Here is a 14,731-nt window from a genome sequence, read left to right on the forward strand (position 1 = left end):
CCTCACCCTCCAGTAACCGAGGGGTGTACCTGACAGCCAAGCTTAGCCAAACAGATGTGGTTTCCCTAGAATGTGAATCTTGAGTGGACCGGCAGAGACTATAGTATTCTTCCCGGCACTGTTGTCTAGAAAACATGGGTCTATGATTCCTGGATCACCACACCTGCTTTCTAAGGCCAGGTCCTTGCCTTTTCCTTCACGTTTGTGAGTAATCTTTTTTTTTCTTTCAGTATATACCCTTTTCCTTAAGTAGCCTTTAAATTTCTGTTGCTTGTGACAATTTCTCTGATACCATCTTAGACCTCACGGCAACCCTGCAATGTCATCCCCAAGTAACAGGAGAGAGGAGCACGGCTGGTGAACGGATTATTTCCAGGTTGCCCGACTATGGCAGGCTATATAACAGTTCCCCAAGATGTCCTCATTCAATCCCCAGACTCTTGAATGGATACGTCCCCTTATATGGCAAAAGGGACTTTGTAGAAGGAAAGGATTTTGAGATTATCCCAGATTATCTAGGTGGGCCAATGATGTAGTCCCAAGGATCTTTGTGACAGGGATGCAGCCGCAGATGGCACCACAGGAGTAGCTGTGATGATGGACACCAGAGGTCAGAGTGAGGCAAAGAAGGGGCCATGGGCCCTCCAGAGTACAGGCAGCCTCCAGAAACCAGAGAAGGCGAGAAAACAAATCCTCCTCTAGAGGCTCTGGAAGGAATTGGTTTTACACTTCTAGCCCCGAGAACTGTAAGAGACGACACCTGTGTTGTTTTGAGCCATCAGTTTTGTGGTAATTTATTAAGCAGCTATGGGAAACTAATACCCCAACTAATAAATGGCAGAGCTCAGGCTGGAACCCATGCTGCCTCCAACAGGCTGTCTGGGCTTGTTACCAAAGAGTCACCTAGAAACAACAGGAAGAAAGGAAGGAAGCAGGACTGTGTGCCGCAGAGAAAAGGGCTACCCACATGCCAAACCTCCAGCGAGAAAGAAGCACATAGCGGATTTATGCATCCCAGCGTGTCCTGAATTCAGGAAACAGCTCTCCTTCCTTCCTATTTGAAGACAAATGCTAATATAAAGAGCAAAGTTGATTTATTATCCTCATGAGGCTCCTAGCCTCTGAAGTTACCCATCTATAAGACAAAATAAAATTAAAAGATTTTTTTCCTTTCAACAGGACACGACAGCAAATTTACTGCCATGCCACCTTTTAATTATGATCCTTAGTGCAACATGCATGCTGTTTCCTGTGCCATTTAGAAGGCACGAACATTTTCCTTCAGATTATTAACCTTCTTGCAAACAGACCATCATACGAATGGCTGGTGCTTGTCCTCAAATGGCACGGTGACACTTTTGTTTTCACCTCAGCTTTTGGTCATAAGATACCTTTCATCGACATGAAAGTATTGTAGATTTTTTTTCTTTTTCTTTTTTTTGTCCACGGGCTGAAATTTGTTGAAAAGACATTTCACTCAAAGCAAGCTTTTCTAAAACACAATCTTTGTTTCATTGAAGGTCTCAGCTTTAATGATGTCTTTCATGAGCCTTCTCCCCTGAGACATGGGACCAGATAGACAGCAGGGCACTTTTGTTCCTTGTGCTTGTGTAGTGATTTCTTTTTGCAAATGTATCTGACCAATTCCTTTTGGTCAAAATAAAAGTGAAACTTTTTTTGTTCTCAATATGATAGCAAATAATTTCCTTGTTTCCGATTGGCTGGTTGAGTCACGACTCTATTATAACAAAAAAGAGGATGATGCCAGATTCATAAATAGGAGGAAAGGCATCAGAAGATATGATGTAACCCACCGCTGTTGAAAGGTAGGGAAGGAAACACCCTCATTAAGCTCTCATGAGAGCATGTAGCACATTGTGTTATTGGTCCCAGTTATTACTCTTTTCCCTGGAAAAAAAGAATTGTATATCTCTGCTCTGCCATATGCCTTGCAGTCTCTGCCGGGGGTGGTGTCAACCTCCCTATAGCACTGCTATTTGGCTTGGCCATGGACTTGTATCGGCCAATGAAACGTGAGCAGAAGTAAGGTTTGCCACTGCGTAGATGGGCCATTGCCCTTCTCTCTCTGCCATGAGAGGGAGGGAGGGGATTGTTCCTTCAGCCTGGGTCCCAGAATGAAAAGGGACATGGAGCTGAGCCAAAAGTGATATGCAGCTAACATAAAAAAGGGGGAAGAAGAAACATTTGACATTGTAACGCACTGAGATTTGAGGGTTGTTTCGCAACAGAACCTAGACAAAGCTAAGTTTGAATACTGGAGGCTAGTTGGGGCAATACCATGTCAGAGCACGTATCAGGACTCTTTCATTTGCAAGTAATAGAAACCTACCTCAGGGCATCTGGGTGACACAGTCAGTTAAGTGTCCAACTCTTGATTTCGGCTTAGGTCATGATCTCATGGTTCATGGGTTGTAGCCCTGCTTCAGGCTCTTCACTGACAGCAGAGAGCCTGCTTGGGATTCTCTCTCTCTCTCTCTCTCTCTCTCTCTCTCTCTCTCTCTCTCTCGCTGCCCCTCCCCCACTTGTGCATGCTCTCTCAAACATAATAAAATAAGATAGATAAAACTTAAAAAGAAAGAAACCTAACTCAAACTGGCTTAAGCAAAAAAAAATAATTAAAAAAAAAAGGATTAACTAAGAGGGAAGGGATAGAGTCAGCTTTAGGCATGGCCAGATAGAGAGGCCCAAAACAATGCCATAGAAACTCAGGCTCCGGACACCTCTCAGTTCCACTATTATCTCGGGCACAACCTCTTTAGGTGCTTGCCCTCAGCAGCTCAAGGCTTATGACTTCAAAGCTCCAAGTCTAGAGGAAAAGAGAAAGTCTAAAGTAAGTCTAAAGGAAAAGAGCTTCCTGGTTGCTTCCTAAAAATATCTTGGGGTTATTGGTGATTCAAACAATTTGGGAGCAACTACAGTAGTCGGGGATTCAATGGTCTGACTGGCGAGGCCTGGGTCACATCCTCAACCCAGAGCCAGAGGGGGAATCAGCTCACTGTCCACATGGACTGAGAACAGGAGAAACGTGATCCTCTCAGTGTCACATGGAGTTCTGTACCCAGAGGAGGAAGAGGAAATCAATGCAGGGTGGGGAAAAACATAAATGTCTACCACAGGAAGCAAGAAATGGAATAAAAAGAAGTAGAATAGAGGTGCCTGGGTGGCTCAGTCGGTTAAGTGTCTGACTCTTGATTTCGGCTCCGGTCATGATCTCATGTTTTGTGAGATCGAGCCACGCATCAGGCTCTGCTAATAGCACAGAGCCTGCTTGGGATTCCCTCTCTCTCACTTTCTTTTTGCCCCTCCCCACTCTCTCCCTATGTCTCTCAAATAAACTTTAAAAATTTTTTTGAAAAGTAGAATAAATACCCTTTAGTTTTGTAATTGTTTTTAATTCTTAAAGTAACTCTGTAGACAATATGAGAGCTACAAAATAATTTAGAAGACAAAATAAAAGCCGTGTTCCTGACTTTGGAGTGAAACATCCTTTTGAAAGATTTTTACATGTAGAGTTATTTAATTCTATGATTATCCTTGATTTTAAACATTTCCTTTTCACTGTATAGTTTATTTAACAAATATGTTTATTTTCTTTGTGATAAATCTTAGTTATCTTTATAAACCTAAGAAAAAATATTTTTTAATGTTTATTTATTTATTTTGAGGCGGGCAGGGGCAGAGAGAGGAGAGAAAGAGAATCTCAAGCAGGCTTTGTGCGGTCAGCACAGATCCTGACACGGGGCTCGAACCCATGAACTGTGACATCATGATCTGAGCTGAAACCAAGAGTCAGACGCTTAACTGTCTGAGCCACACAGGTTTCCCATACCTAAGAAAAAAATTTAAGGGTTGTCAATGTCTATATAAAATAGCTACAAAAAATGCAGTTACTTGGAAAAAAAGTTATGGAAAAGAAATGGGTAACTGAGAACGCATGGACAGAGTGAAGAGTATGCTAAATTATGGGGAACCTGTAGGAGAAGGGCCTGTCATTTATGTGAAAAGTGATTGGCAGCCATCCGTGACAAATGATCCCAACCTACCAGCTGTGATCTGACAACATAATGACATCACGCAACAAAGACAGCTGGGCTTGGTAGAATTTGTCTTACCAAGAACGTTGAAATAAAGCCAAACTCACATTTTAGATGGTTCCCCTGGCTGGTAGATAGGATTCTCTGAGGCAATAAATGCTAACACACACATAATATAAAGAGGAGTTCTATCTTCTACCACAGCTGTACTCTGAAATCAGCACATAAGATGAAAATCACATCTAGTCAAAATTTCCCCTTCACGGCATCCTTCAATCAATGTCACATAGCCAGTGTTCTCCCTGTCTTAGCACCGATCACTCTAAGTAGCAGGTGATCTAAGAGGCAGGTTCTTAAAGGCATGGACTCAGGAGCCAGGTTGCCTGGGTTCAATCCTGTCTTGTTGTTTGCTAGCTTCTGACCTTGGGCAGGTAAGTCATCTCTGCGCCTCAGTTTTTTCTCTGAAATATGGCTGTCGCTGGGACAGCCAGTACTCGTGGAATATCCAGTGTCCCTTATGGATCTCAGCCTCCCTTGCAGTTGGCTTGGAGTCAGGCTCTGTCAGGAGACGGGAGAAGGTTAAGAACATTCTAGGCTGAGAAGGTTAAGAACTAAAATGCCTCCTCTACTCTTTTCTTCCTTTGCTTTAGTGACCTCAAAAATCATTATGTTCCAGATAGCTATAAATAAAAGGGCTGTCTAAACTGTGTCAGTCTTTGTATGAGCAAGAAGTAAACTGTTACTGAGTATTTCAGTATTGTTTATGATTGCAACTCAGTCTAAAATAGCCTGACTACTACAACGGGGACAATAACATTTCCTACTCTGTAGGGTTGTCATACAAGTTAAATTAGGTTAATATTTATCAACTGTTCAGAATAGTACCCGAGTACATACTATATAAATGCTTGGTTGGCAGGTAGTTATGTGGGTAGGCAGACATACAAACAGAAGCATGTAGTTGTCTTATGAGCTGCCCATGTTATGAAGGGCACATAACACTGGGAACAACTAAGGAAAGAGCTGAGTCATGTGCCCTATTTATGCTTTTGCCTATAGAGTGGAATGGCAAGGGGGAACAGCTTGGTTTTTTATTTCTCTCTCTTTCCCCCAAAGGCATGTCATTGAACTAGTATAAATTAAGTACATGCATTTTGTAATCCAACTATACACAAAGACTATCCATGAAGACAGGTACCATGTTTCTCTGTGTTATATTTCCATGGTACAAAGTATCCAATAAACGGTAGCCAACCAGCTTATGAATACATCTGTGCTCTATAATTTTAGAGCACATTTGAGCATTCAATAAACATCAGCTAAATAAATGAACAAATAAATAACTACTTTTAAATAGCTGGAACACACCTATTCATAAACATACCAGTACTGGAAAAATGGTATCCCCTTAATGGTTGGCACTAGAATTCCTCTTAGGTAAGAAACTAGCTTTGTTTACTTGAAAGACCATTTTACAGATGGAAAATCTGAGGCTGAGAGCAGTTAAGTCATCTTCATCCAGAGTCACACAACTGGAAATGGTGAAGCTTGGTTTGGAAGGCAGAGTTGTGAATCCAGAGTCCAAGTTCTTTTTTTTTTTTTTTTTTTAACGTTTATTTATTTTTGAGACAGAGAGAGACAGAGCATGAACGGGGGAGGGTCAGAGAAAGGGAGACCCAGAATCCGAAACAGGCTCCAGGCCCTGAGCTGTCAGCACAGAGCCCGACGCGGGGCTCGAACTCACAGACTGTGAGATCATGACCCGAGATGAAGTCAGACGATCAACCGACTGAGCCACCCAGGCGCCCCCAGAGTCCAAGTTCTAACTCCTACACTTCAACTCCTGCCACTTCTTTGTCCTCTAGGATATTCCTACACCACCCTCGACAGCTCCAGGATTTGACGTGCTGTCATCTTCCCCAACCCATCCCCCACCGGCCTTTTCAGATACTTCATTATTCATACTGATGACACCTCCAACACCATGGCCTCCAATCCACGTGACTCCATGACTCCCATCTTCCCTTATGTCCATCACTCAATAGAATGGTCACATCTTAGAATGGGCTTCAGATTCCCTGAAGACTCTCATATCTCAATTTTCCAAATTTCTGCTCTGATCGTAACCTTATCCAACCTTCCATCTTTCTCACTCACGCTCATTTAATTGTTTTTAGCTCTTATGCAAAACTAGGATTTGAGAACGTTCTTGGTATCTAGAACAGGGCTCAGCAAACTATAGCCCATGGGTCAAATGTGGCCCATCACCTATTTGTGTAAGTAAAGTTGTACTAGAATCTAGCCATGTCTGTTTATTCACATACTGTCTATGACTGCTTTCCTGCTACAATGGTGGAGTTGAAGTAACTGGATCAGCAATTTGCAGGCCATATACAGCCTGCAAAGCCTAAAAGATTTACCATGTTCTACAAAAAAAGTATTTATTGTAAGAAAAAGTACTAGTAGAACCATGTTCTTTAGGGCAAGCCCAAGGCTCTGATCATGTAAATCCTCCTTTCATTGTTGCTGGGGAGAAGTGGGTTTGGCATCAGAGGAGAATGTGAAGGGAGAATGAGGCTGAGGTAAGGGAACTGGTTGGTGAGTCATGCGCATTCAGAGTCAGGTCTCAGGAAGGGTGACCAAGGCCTCTCCAGCACTAGGCTTTTCACATGTCCCACACCTGCTACTCTCGCCTTGCCCCAGGGCCATTTTCCTTCCATGCCATTTGAGTTTCTCACCATGATCACATGAAAACTTAGTCTCCTCCACTGTCTGTCACTCCAGCAAACTCCAGTGGAGAACAGCCCCCAACCCTCCCGGCTGACAGCCAGTCAATAAATACCTCCTTGCCCATGGCTCATCCATCATTCAAGTGGTCATGAGGAGCTTTGAAAAATCTCATTGTTTCTTTTCCTTTTAATTTTTTATTATGGAAAATTTCAAAGATATAAAAAAGTAGACAAGAAAACAAAAATGAACCCACGTCACCATCAGCCAGCTTCAATTCTACTGTTCTGCATGTCAGTTATTCAATGTAACTCCCCGCTCCCAACCCTCCCAGAGACACCATACCATTTCATATTTCATTCATAAATATTTTAGCATGTTTCTCTAAAAAGCAGTAACTTTTTTATTGTGACTATGAAATTATCATACCTTAAATAAAAGAATAATTCTTTACATCATCAACTATTCAAAAAAAATTTTTTTTAATATTTTGTTTTTTATATTTGAGAGAGAGACAGACAGAGCATGAGCAATGGAGGGTCAGAGAGATGGAGACAGAATCTGAAGCAGGCTCCAGGCTTTGAGCTGTCAGCACAGAGCCCAATGCAGGTCTCAAACCCATAAACAGTGAGATCATGACCTGAGCCGAAGTCGGACGCTTAACTGACTGAGCCACCCAGGTGCCCCTATATCATTAACTATTTATTTATTTTTTTAAATTTTTTTAACGTTTATTTATTTTTGAGACAGAGAGAGACAGAGCATGAACGGGGGAGGGGCAGAGAGAGGGAGACACAGAATCTGAAACAGGCTCCAGGCTCTGAGCCATCAGCACAGAGCCCGACGCGGGGCTTGAACTCACAGTCGGGGAGATCGTGACCTGAGCTGAAGTCAGACGCTTAACCGACTGAGCCACCCAGGTGCCCCTATATCATTAACTATTTATTAAGTATTCAAATTTCCAATTGCCTCCTAATTTTTCTTTTTATTTTTCCTTTGAATCATGATCCAAATAAAATCTACCTATTGAAATTTCAAAAACCACATGAACCCCATTTTAGTGTCTCCAAGTTTGGTATGTTTCTCACTTCTAAAGTGAACACATAATGTAGTATTTCTTTCTCTTTCTTAAAATTGGTGGTTAAATTGTTAACATAATTCAAAAAATATGGTAGCTTTTGAAAAAAAAAGATATTATTCTTAGAAAAGTTAATGATGCTTCCCCTTTATTTAAGATCCCCTAGGTCCAGTCTAGACTTTCCACTTAATATTAGCTTTGCTAGTCTTCAGCCCTGATTTTACCCAACCATCTGTTTTCTCCACCCCCTTTCCAGGGTTGCAGAGGGTTGCTGGTGATAATCACATAAGCAGGCTGTTTACATGCACCACAAATTCAGGCCATCAGCTGGGCCATCCCTATTTATCCCTAGTTGATTCCCTACCGATTTCACCACAGCAGCTGCTGCACACCCCCTTTCCTCCCCCACAAGCCTCCAGAACCTGCCTGGGCCTCCCTCACAGCAGATGCCTCTACACCTAAATGAACAATCAGGATGACAGGACCCACCATGAACTTGCTCAGTTTTTCCGCTTCACCCCAAATTTCCTCTTACTTGTAGTTCTGGTCTCGGAAGAAGACATACATCTTCTTATACCTAATATATGTGTATATATGCACATAGAAGTCTCTGAAAAGAAGTTCACTAAAATGTCAACAATGGTTACATCTGAGAGGCAGGCTCTTAGGTGATTTGTACCTTTTTCTTCATACTTTTACTTTTTTCTCTGAGCATGTATCATTTTCGCAAAACCCATAATACCATTTCAAAATGACAGTGATCCCCAAGAAAATGTAGGTGATCCCTACCAGTGAGGGACTTCCAATTTTCCCATATTCTCCATTACTCTTTGAGGTAGGCAGAAAAATGGCACCCAAACATGAAAGAATCATAATTCCTATAACCTATGTTATGTTACAATGGCAAAAAGGACTGTGCAGATGTGATTAAATTAAAGACCTTGAGATGGGGAGAATATTCTGAATTATCTGGGTGAGCCAATGTAACCTAACAAAGAGGGAGGCAAAAGAGAGTCAGAGAAATGTGACTAAGGAGACAGGATCAGAGATATGTAACATTGCTGGCTCTGAAGATGGAGGAAGTCACCACCAGCCAATATAGGCAGCATCTAGAAGCTGCAAAAGGCAAGAAAATGTGTTCTCCCCTAGAGAGACAACACATTTTCCTCCATGAAAGAATGCAGCCCTGCCAACACCTTGATTTTAGCCCAGGGACACCCATGTCAGGCTTTTGACTTCCAAACTGTACAATAATAACTTTTGCATTGGTTAAAAACTTTGTGGTAATTTGTTATAGCAGCAAGAGAAAACTAATGTACCCTACTCCCTCCCCACTGAACAACTCAACATAACCTAAGTGGAAACAATGATTTGCTTTGCAGACAAGACAAGGCATGGTCACCATTGCCAACCACATGACTTAGAGTAAGTGCCTCCTTCATTGAACCCTTGGACCAACTCTGGGGCCCTCCAAAGTTCAGCTGTAGCTGTACATTTGACATGGGGATCTTGATTCCAAAATCAATGTTTCTCTCCAGACTCCACTTCTGAGCTTCAGACCGATATTTCCAATATGGACGCCTCAATCTCAATGTGCGCAAGACAGAAATCCTCATCTTTACCCTTGAGCCTGATTTTCCAGCCACGTCTCTTTGCTTCTATCATGGGCTTCCATTCGCCCAGCAAATCTCCCCTTTTCAGGCACATTTCTTCACCCCCAAACTCATCATCCTGTGCCATCCACCCACTGGACCTATCACAGGGTCCTCCTTTCCATTCCTGTTGTCCCAGTTCAAGATCTTAGGGCTGGACCAGGTGGTCCGCTGCACTCTTGGGAGTTATCCTGCCAAAGCAGCTCGCTCACAGTATGCCTCTGCTCCAAAATCTTTTAATACTCTCTCGTGCTTATGGAATAATGCCCAAACTTGATGGTTTTACACTAAACCAAAATCCATCCCCTGACTCCCTTCCAGCCTTATCTCCTATCCCCTCCCTATATGTCGGCATGCTCTATGAGTCAGCTATGCTGGTTTCCTGTGCCTGGACCAAGTCCTGCCTTCTCCCACCTTCCTGCCTTTGGCCATGAGTACCCTTTTCTGCTGTATGTCTCGTCTAAAGTCCACGGTGTCCTCTGATGGCAACAGTGGCCACTAGGAAGGCACATGTTGCTCCAGACTGGGCCTGTTCACGATTTCATGTGTAGGTGCATCATTTCACCGCACCTTCATGATCATCAATCACATTTCACTAACGAGGAGATACAGGCCTAGAGAGTGACCTGCAGGGGTGCTTTTAAAATATGTCCACGTGTGGTTTGATACTCCTTCTTTCAAAAGGTGGAGCCTAATCACACTTCCCTTGCATGTGGTACATGAGCTGGACTTAGTGACTCACTTCTAATGAACAGAATGTGGTGGAAGGTGCAGGTGTTTGGCTTCCCAAGTTGGGTCACAAGAGGCACTGCAGCTTCCTTCTTGGTCTCGAGTCTCTCACCCTGGAAGAGGCCAGTTACCATGTGGTGAGGACACTGAGCAGTCCATGGAAAGGTCCGTGTGGAGAAAAACGGAGGCCTTCAGCCTGTGGGTGGGTGTGGCACCGTGTGGTACCGTGTGGGTAAACCAACTTGAAAGTGGCTCCTGTAGGCTCAGTCACGTCTTCAGAAGACTACAGCCCCCGAGACGTCTTGACTGTAGCCTATGAGACACCTTGAAACAGAACCACCCAGCTGAGCAGCATGCACCTCAATTCCTGATCCACAGAAACTGTGAGAATTTAACAAGTGTTTACTGTTCCAGGCCACTAAGTGCTGGGGTAATTTGTTACACAGTAAGAGAAGCTAAAACACTTACCCGGGGTCATACAACTAGTAAGCTGGTAGAGGAGACATTTGAACACTGGTTTGTCTGTCCCCAGAGCTCATGTTCTTAACCTCAGCCCAGAACTGCTGGAAGTGCTAGTTTATATTTTGCTTCCTTTAGAAAACTTTGACAAAGTCTACCCTCAAAATTCATCTTCCTCCAATCTGTACCCTTAAGCCCTACTCAAAATGCCCATTTATTTTGCCCCCAACAATCCCCATATTTGCCCAAGACCAACCTTACTTTGTTTGCAACTTCCGGCTCCTTTCAGTTTTGGGACCTACATCTTAGTGTTGGCACTAAGATTAAATGAGATAATATGTGTAAAAGTGCTTAGCAGAGGAATGGCGAAATTATACTATTTACTACTTCAAGTATACTTTTTATTAATAGTATAATATAATTATATTATTTATTTGAACACAGTATTTCTTCTGCTCTATGGATGAGGTCTCAACTCTGGGTATATATTAGAATCACCCAGGAAGCTATTAAAAACAAACAAACAAACAAACAAACCAATACATGGGCTGTACCCTGAATTAAGAGGTCTGATTTAATAGGTCTTGGGGAAGCCAGGCAACAAAAACTCCCCAAATGACTTTAACGCACAGCCAGGGTAGAAAACCACTGGATTAGGTCAGAGGTTCTCAACCAGAGGCTATTTTGTTGTCTCCCTGCCCTACTCGATCCCTCATGCCCCTGATATTTGCTAGTGTCTGAATATATTCTTGATGGTGATGGCTTTAGGGAGGTGCTATTGGCATCTAGTAGATGGAGGCCAGAGAAGCTGCTGAACATTCCACAATGCACAGGCCAGCCCCACATCAGAGAATTATCTGGTGCTAAATGTCAATAGTGCTAAGGTTCAAAAAACCTGGATTAGATATTGTTTCCAGCTCCTGCTCTCATTCTCTTTAAGAACATTGGTTCTTACTTATCTCTCTGACTCTTCTGGTATCTTTGAGAAAGATACAAGACCTGAGTCCTTCCCTCTCAAGACCAAATGTGGGCACCAACCAGCTTGGCTGCTGCCCAAACTGGGCTGGCTCCAGGCCTGTCAGGAGGGTCTGTGAATGGTCTTGTGCTGCCCCATTTCCCTTCAGTGCTTTAGCATCTGTATTAGAATACTTGCTACAGAAACTATACTTAGTTGTAAATATGTCTCTCTTACTCCCAAAGCCAGAGCCCATATTTTATTCATCTCTATTTATTCCACAATACCAGGCTCTGTGCATTGCACTTGGTAGGTGTTCAATAAAATACTTATTGCATCAAAGTAGATTAATATAATTTAAAGTTTTATCACACTTCTTGGCATCTCTTTGAAAGGTTACAGAAATAGAGGATACAAATGCCAGTTAGGAGAGAGCTCTTATATTTCTGTTCTTGTGGAGTTAAAGTCAAATGGTCAGTTTTGCTACTTCTTAGTGTATTTTTATGAGTTGCCAGAGGACGTGAGCAACCATTTTAAATTAAGATATATTTTTAAAAAATTTTTAATGTTTATTTTTGACAGAGAGAGAGAGACAGAACGCAAGCGGGGGGGGGGGGGGGGGCGGGCAGAGAAAGAAGGAGACACAGACTCTGACGCAGGCTCCAGCCTCTGAGCTGTCAGCACAGACCCTGATGTGAGGTTCGAACCCACGAACAGTGAGATCATGACCTGAGCCAAAGTCAGACACTTAACCGACTGACCCACCCAAGCACCCCAGAAGATATTTTTATAATAAATGACTAGGGATTTGAGAGGACTCTTATTTAGAGAAGTTCTCATATCTTTAAGATTCTTTTTCATTGGTTATCAGAAGTGAGAAAATGCTTCATTTTCAAGGCAAAGCAATAACTTGGAGAATGATACTGAAAAAACCTTGTCTTAGAAAAATATATGCAAACTCTTCCACTTATTAATCATTTATACTCAATACATTATGGGCCTTCCATTTTCATAGTGGGCAAAATCAGGCACAGGTTTGGAAGCTAATTAAAAAAATACGGTTTTCCAATATCATTCATTCTCCTTTCAATGTTTTGCTAGTCTCAGATTTTTATTTTTATTTTAATGTTTATTTACTTTTGAAGGAGACAGACAGCACAAGTGGGGGAGGGGCAGAGAGAGAGGGAGACAGAATCTGAAGCAGGCTCTGGGCTCTGAGCTGTCAGCACAGAGTCCGACATGGGGCTGGAACCCACAAGCCGTGAGATCATGACCGGAGCCTAAGTCAGATGCTTAACCACCCGAGCCACCCAGGCGCCCCTGATTTTTAAAAACTGATAACGGGTGCCCCGCTGGCTCAGTTGGTACAGCATATGACTCTTGATTTCAGGGTTGTGAGTTTGAGTCCTTTGTTGGGTGCAGAGAGTACTTTTTCTTAAATAAAAAAAAAATTTTTTTTTTACATTTATTTATTTTTGAGAGACAGAGAGAGACAGCGTGAGCAGGGGAGGAGCAGAGAGAGAGGGAGACAGAATCAGAAGCAGGCTCTAGGCTCCAAGCTGTCAGCACTGAGCCCAAAGCGGGGCTCAAACTCACAGACTGAGATCATGACCTGAGCCGAAGTCGGACGCTTTGACTGACTGAGTCACCCAGGCATCCCCAGAGAGTACTTAAAAAAAATCTTTTAAAACCCTGGTAAAATCTGGGGTATATTTAATTCTCCAAATTAAGAAAGTCAGTCAAGAGTCTATTCAACTTGGCATTCTCAAGAAGGGCATATCTAAACAAACAAACAAAAAAAAGTGATATTCAAGGGCTAAAGGTCTAATTTAAGGTCTTTCATTCTGTTTAATATGAGGTTTTACAAGCCTTGCTTAATTTTCTAATGCCTTGGTTTCCTTACATTGTTTTCACAAAGGGCTGGCATGAAAACATTTCAAAGCAACAAGTTAAATATACATCATTTTCTCTAAATTGACCTTTCTTCCACCTATGATCTAAAATAGTGGACCACTGCTTAAATGTCATCTTTCAGGTGAGATCCTTCCTGACCACCCTATGCAAAATTAAGCCCCTTCGATATTCTGCATTCCCCCTCTCTGCTTTCTTTTTCCCTATAGCACTTACTTGTTCATTGTCTGTCATCCCCCACTAGGATATAAATTCCATAAAGGCAAGGAAGGTGCTTTACCTCCAGCACCTAGAATGATGTTTGGTGCATCGTAGTACTCAATAAATACTTATTGTATGAATGAGTGAATTATGCAAATCTAGAGATGAAATATACTATAACACCATCAAAGGCAGGAATTAGGTGTGATTGAATCAACAGGGCTAGATCTCAAAAGCATGTATTTGAGAGCAAACAAAAGCAAGTTGCAAAATAATGCATGCATTTCCTCATCTGCAAAATAGGGCTGGTAATGGCATTGTTACCAGGATCAAGTTAGTTCATTAGTGTTAAATGCTGAGAACAATGATATAAGCACTCAATAAATGTTATTTGCCATCATCATCATTACATTGATGAGAAATCACTCACAGCAAATAGTACTACTAATTTTATATGATATAATCTAATTTTACATGGTTAACCAACCTTAAGAGCTCTGGAAGGACTATAGACTAAACTGATTACTTTTGTGAGGAGAGAAGAACTCATATGATGGTCAAGGAGAATTTTAAATTTATCTGTCATGTTCTAATATTTTAAATGTAGAATAGATCCATATAACTAAAAATCAGTATTTAAAAAAGTTTAGTCCTATTTCTTGAGACATAATAACCTTGAGAGGGGGCAGGGAAGAAGGGAGGAAAAGAGAAAGAATGAGGAGAGAGAACGGAGAGATGAATTACTTAGGATAAGAATTTTTTAACTTTTCTGATTTATTTCTGAAGTGCTTCTAGAATAATCACCACGGATAGGATGCTCTTAGCCTGGACTGAAAATAGTTAGAGACAAGAACCACGAATAAAACTGACCTGGAGTCCTAGATGGATTACATGAGTTAGTTGGATTGGAGAAAACTATCATTAACACAGTCTTAAAATAGGAATAAATCATTTGAGGCCTTGT

At 42.0% G+C, this 14,731-nt stretch overlaps 1 protein-coding gene across 5 annotated transcripts in view; it reads right to left on the reverse strand.

Annotated features, from left to right (window-relative positions):
- IQCK (IQ motif containing K) overlaps positions 1-14,731 on the reverse strand; it is a 130,770-nt gene that overhangs the window by 83,701 nt on the left and 32,338 nt on the right. The gene's annotated exons all lie outside the window — the stretch shown is intronic.

The sequence above is a fragment of the Prionailurus viverrinus genome, chromosome E3, assembly GCF_022837055.1.
Source record: "Prionailurus viverrinus isolate Anna chromosome E3, UM_Priviv_1.0, whole genome shotgun sequence".
NCBI lineage: Eukaryota > Metazoa > Chordata > Mammalia > Carnivora > Felidae > Prionailurus > Prionailurus viverrinus.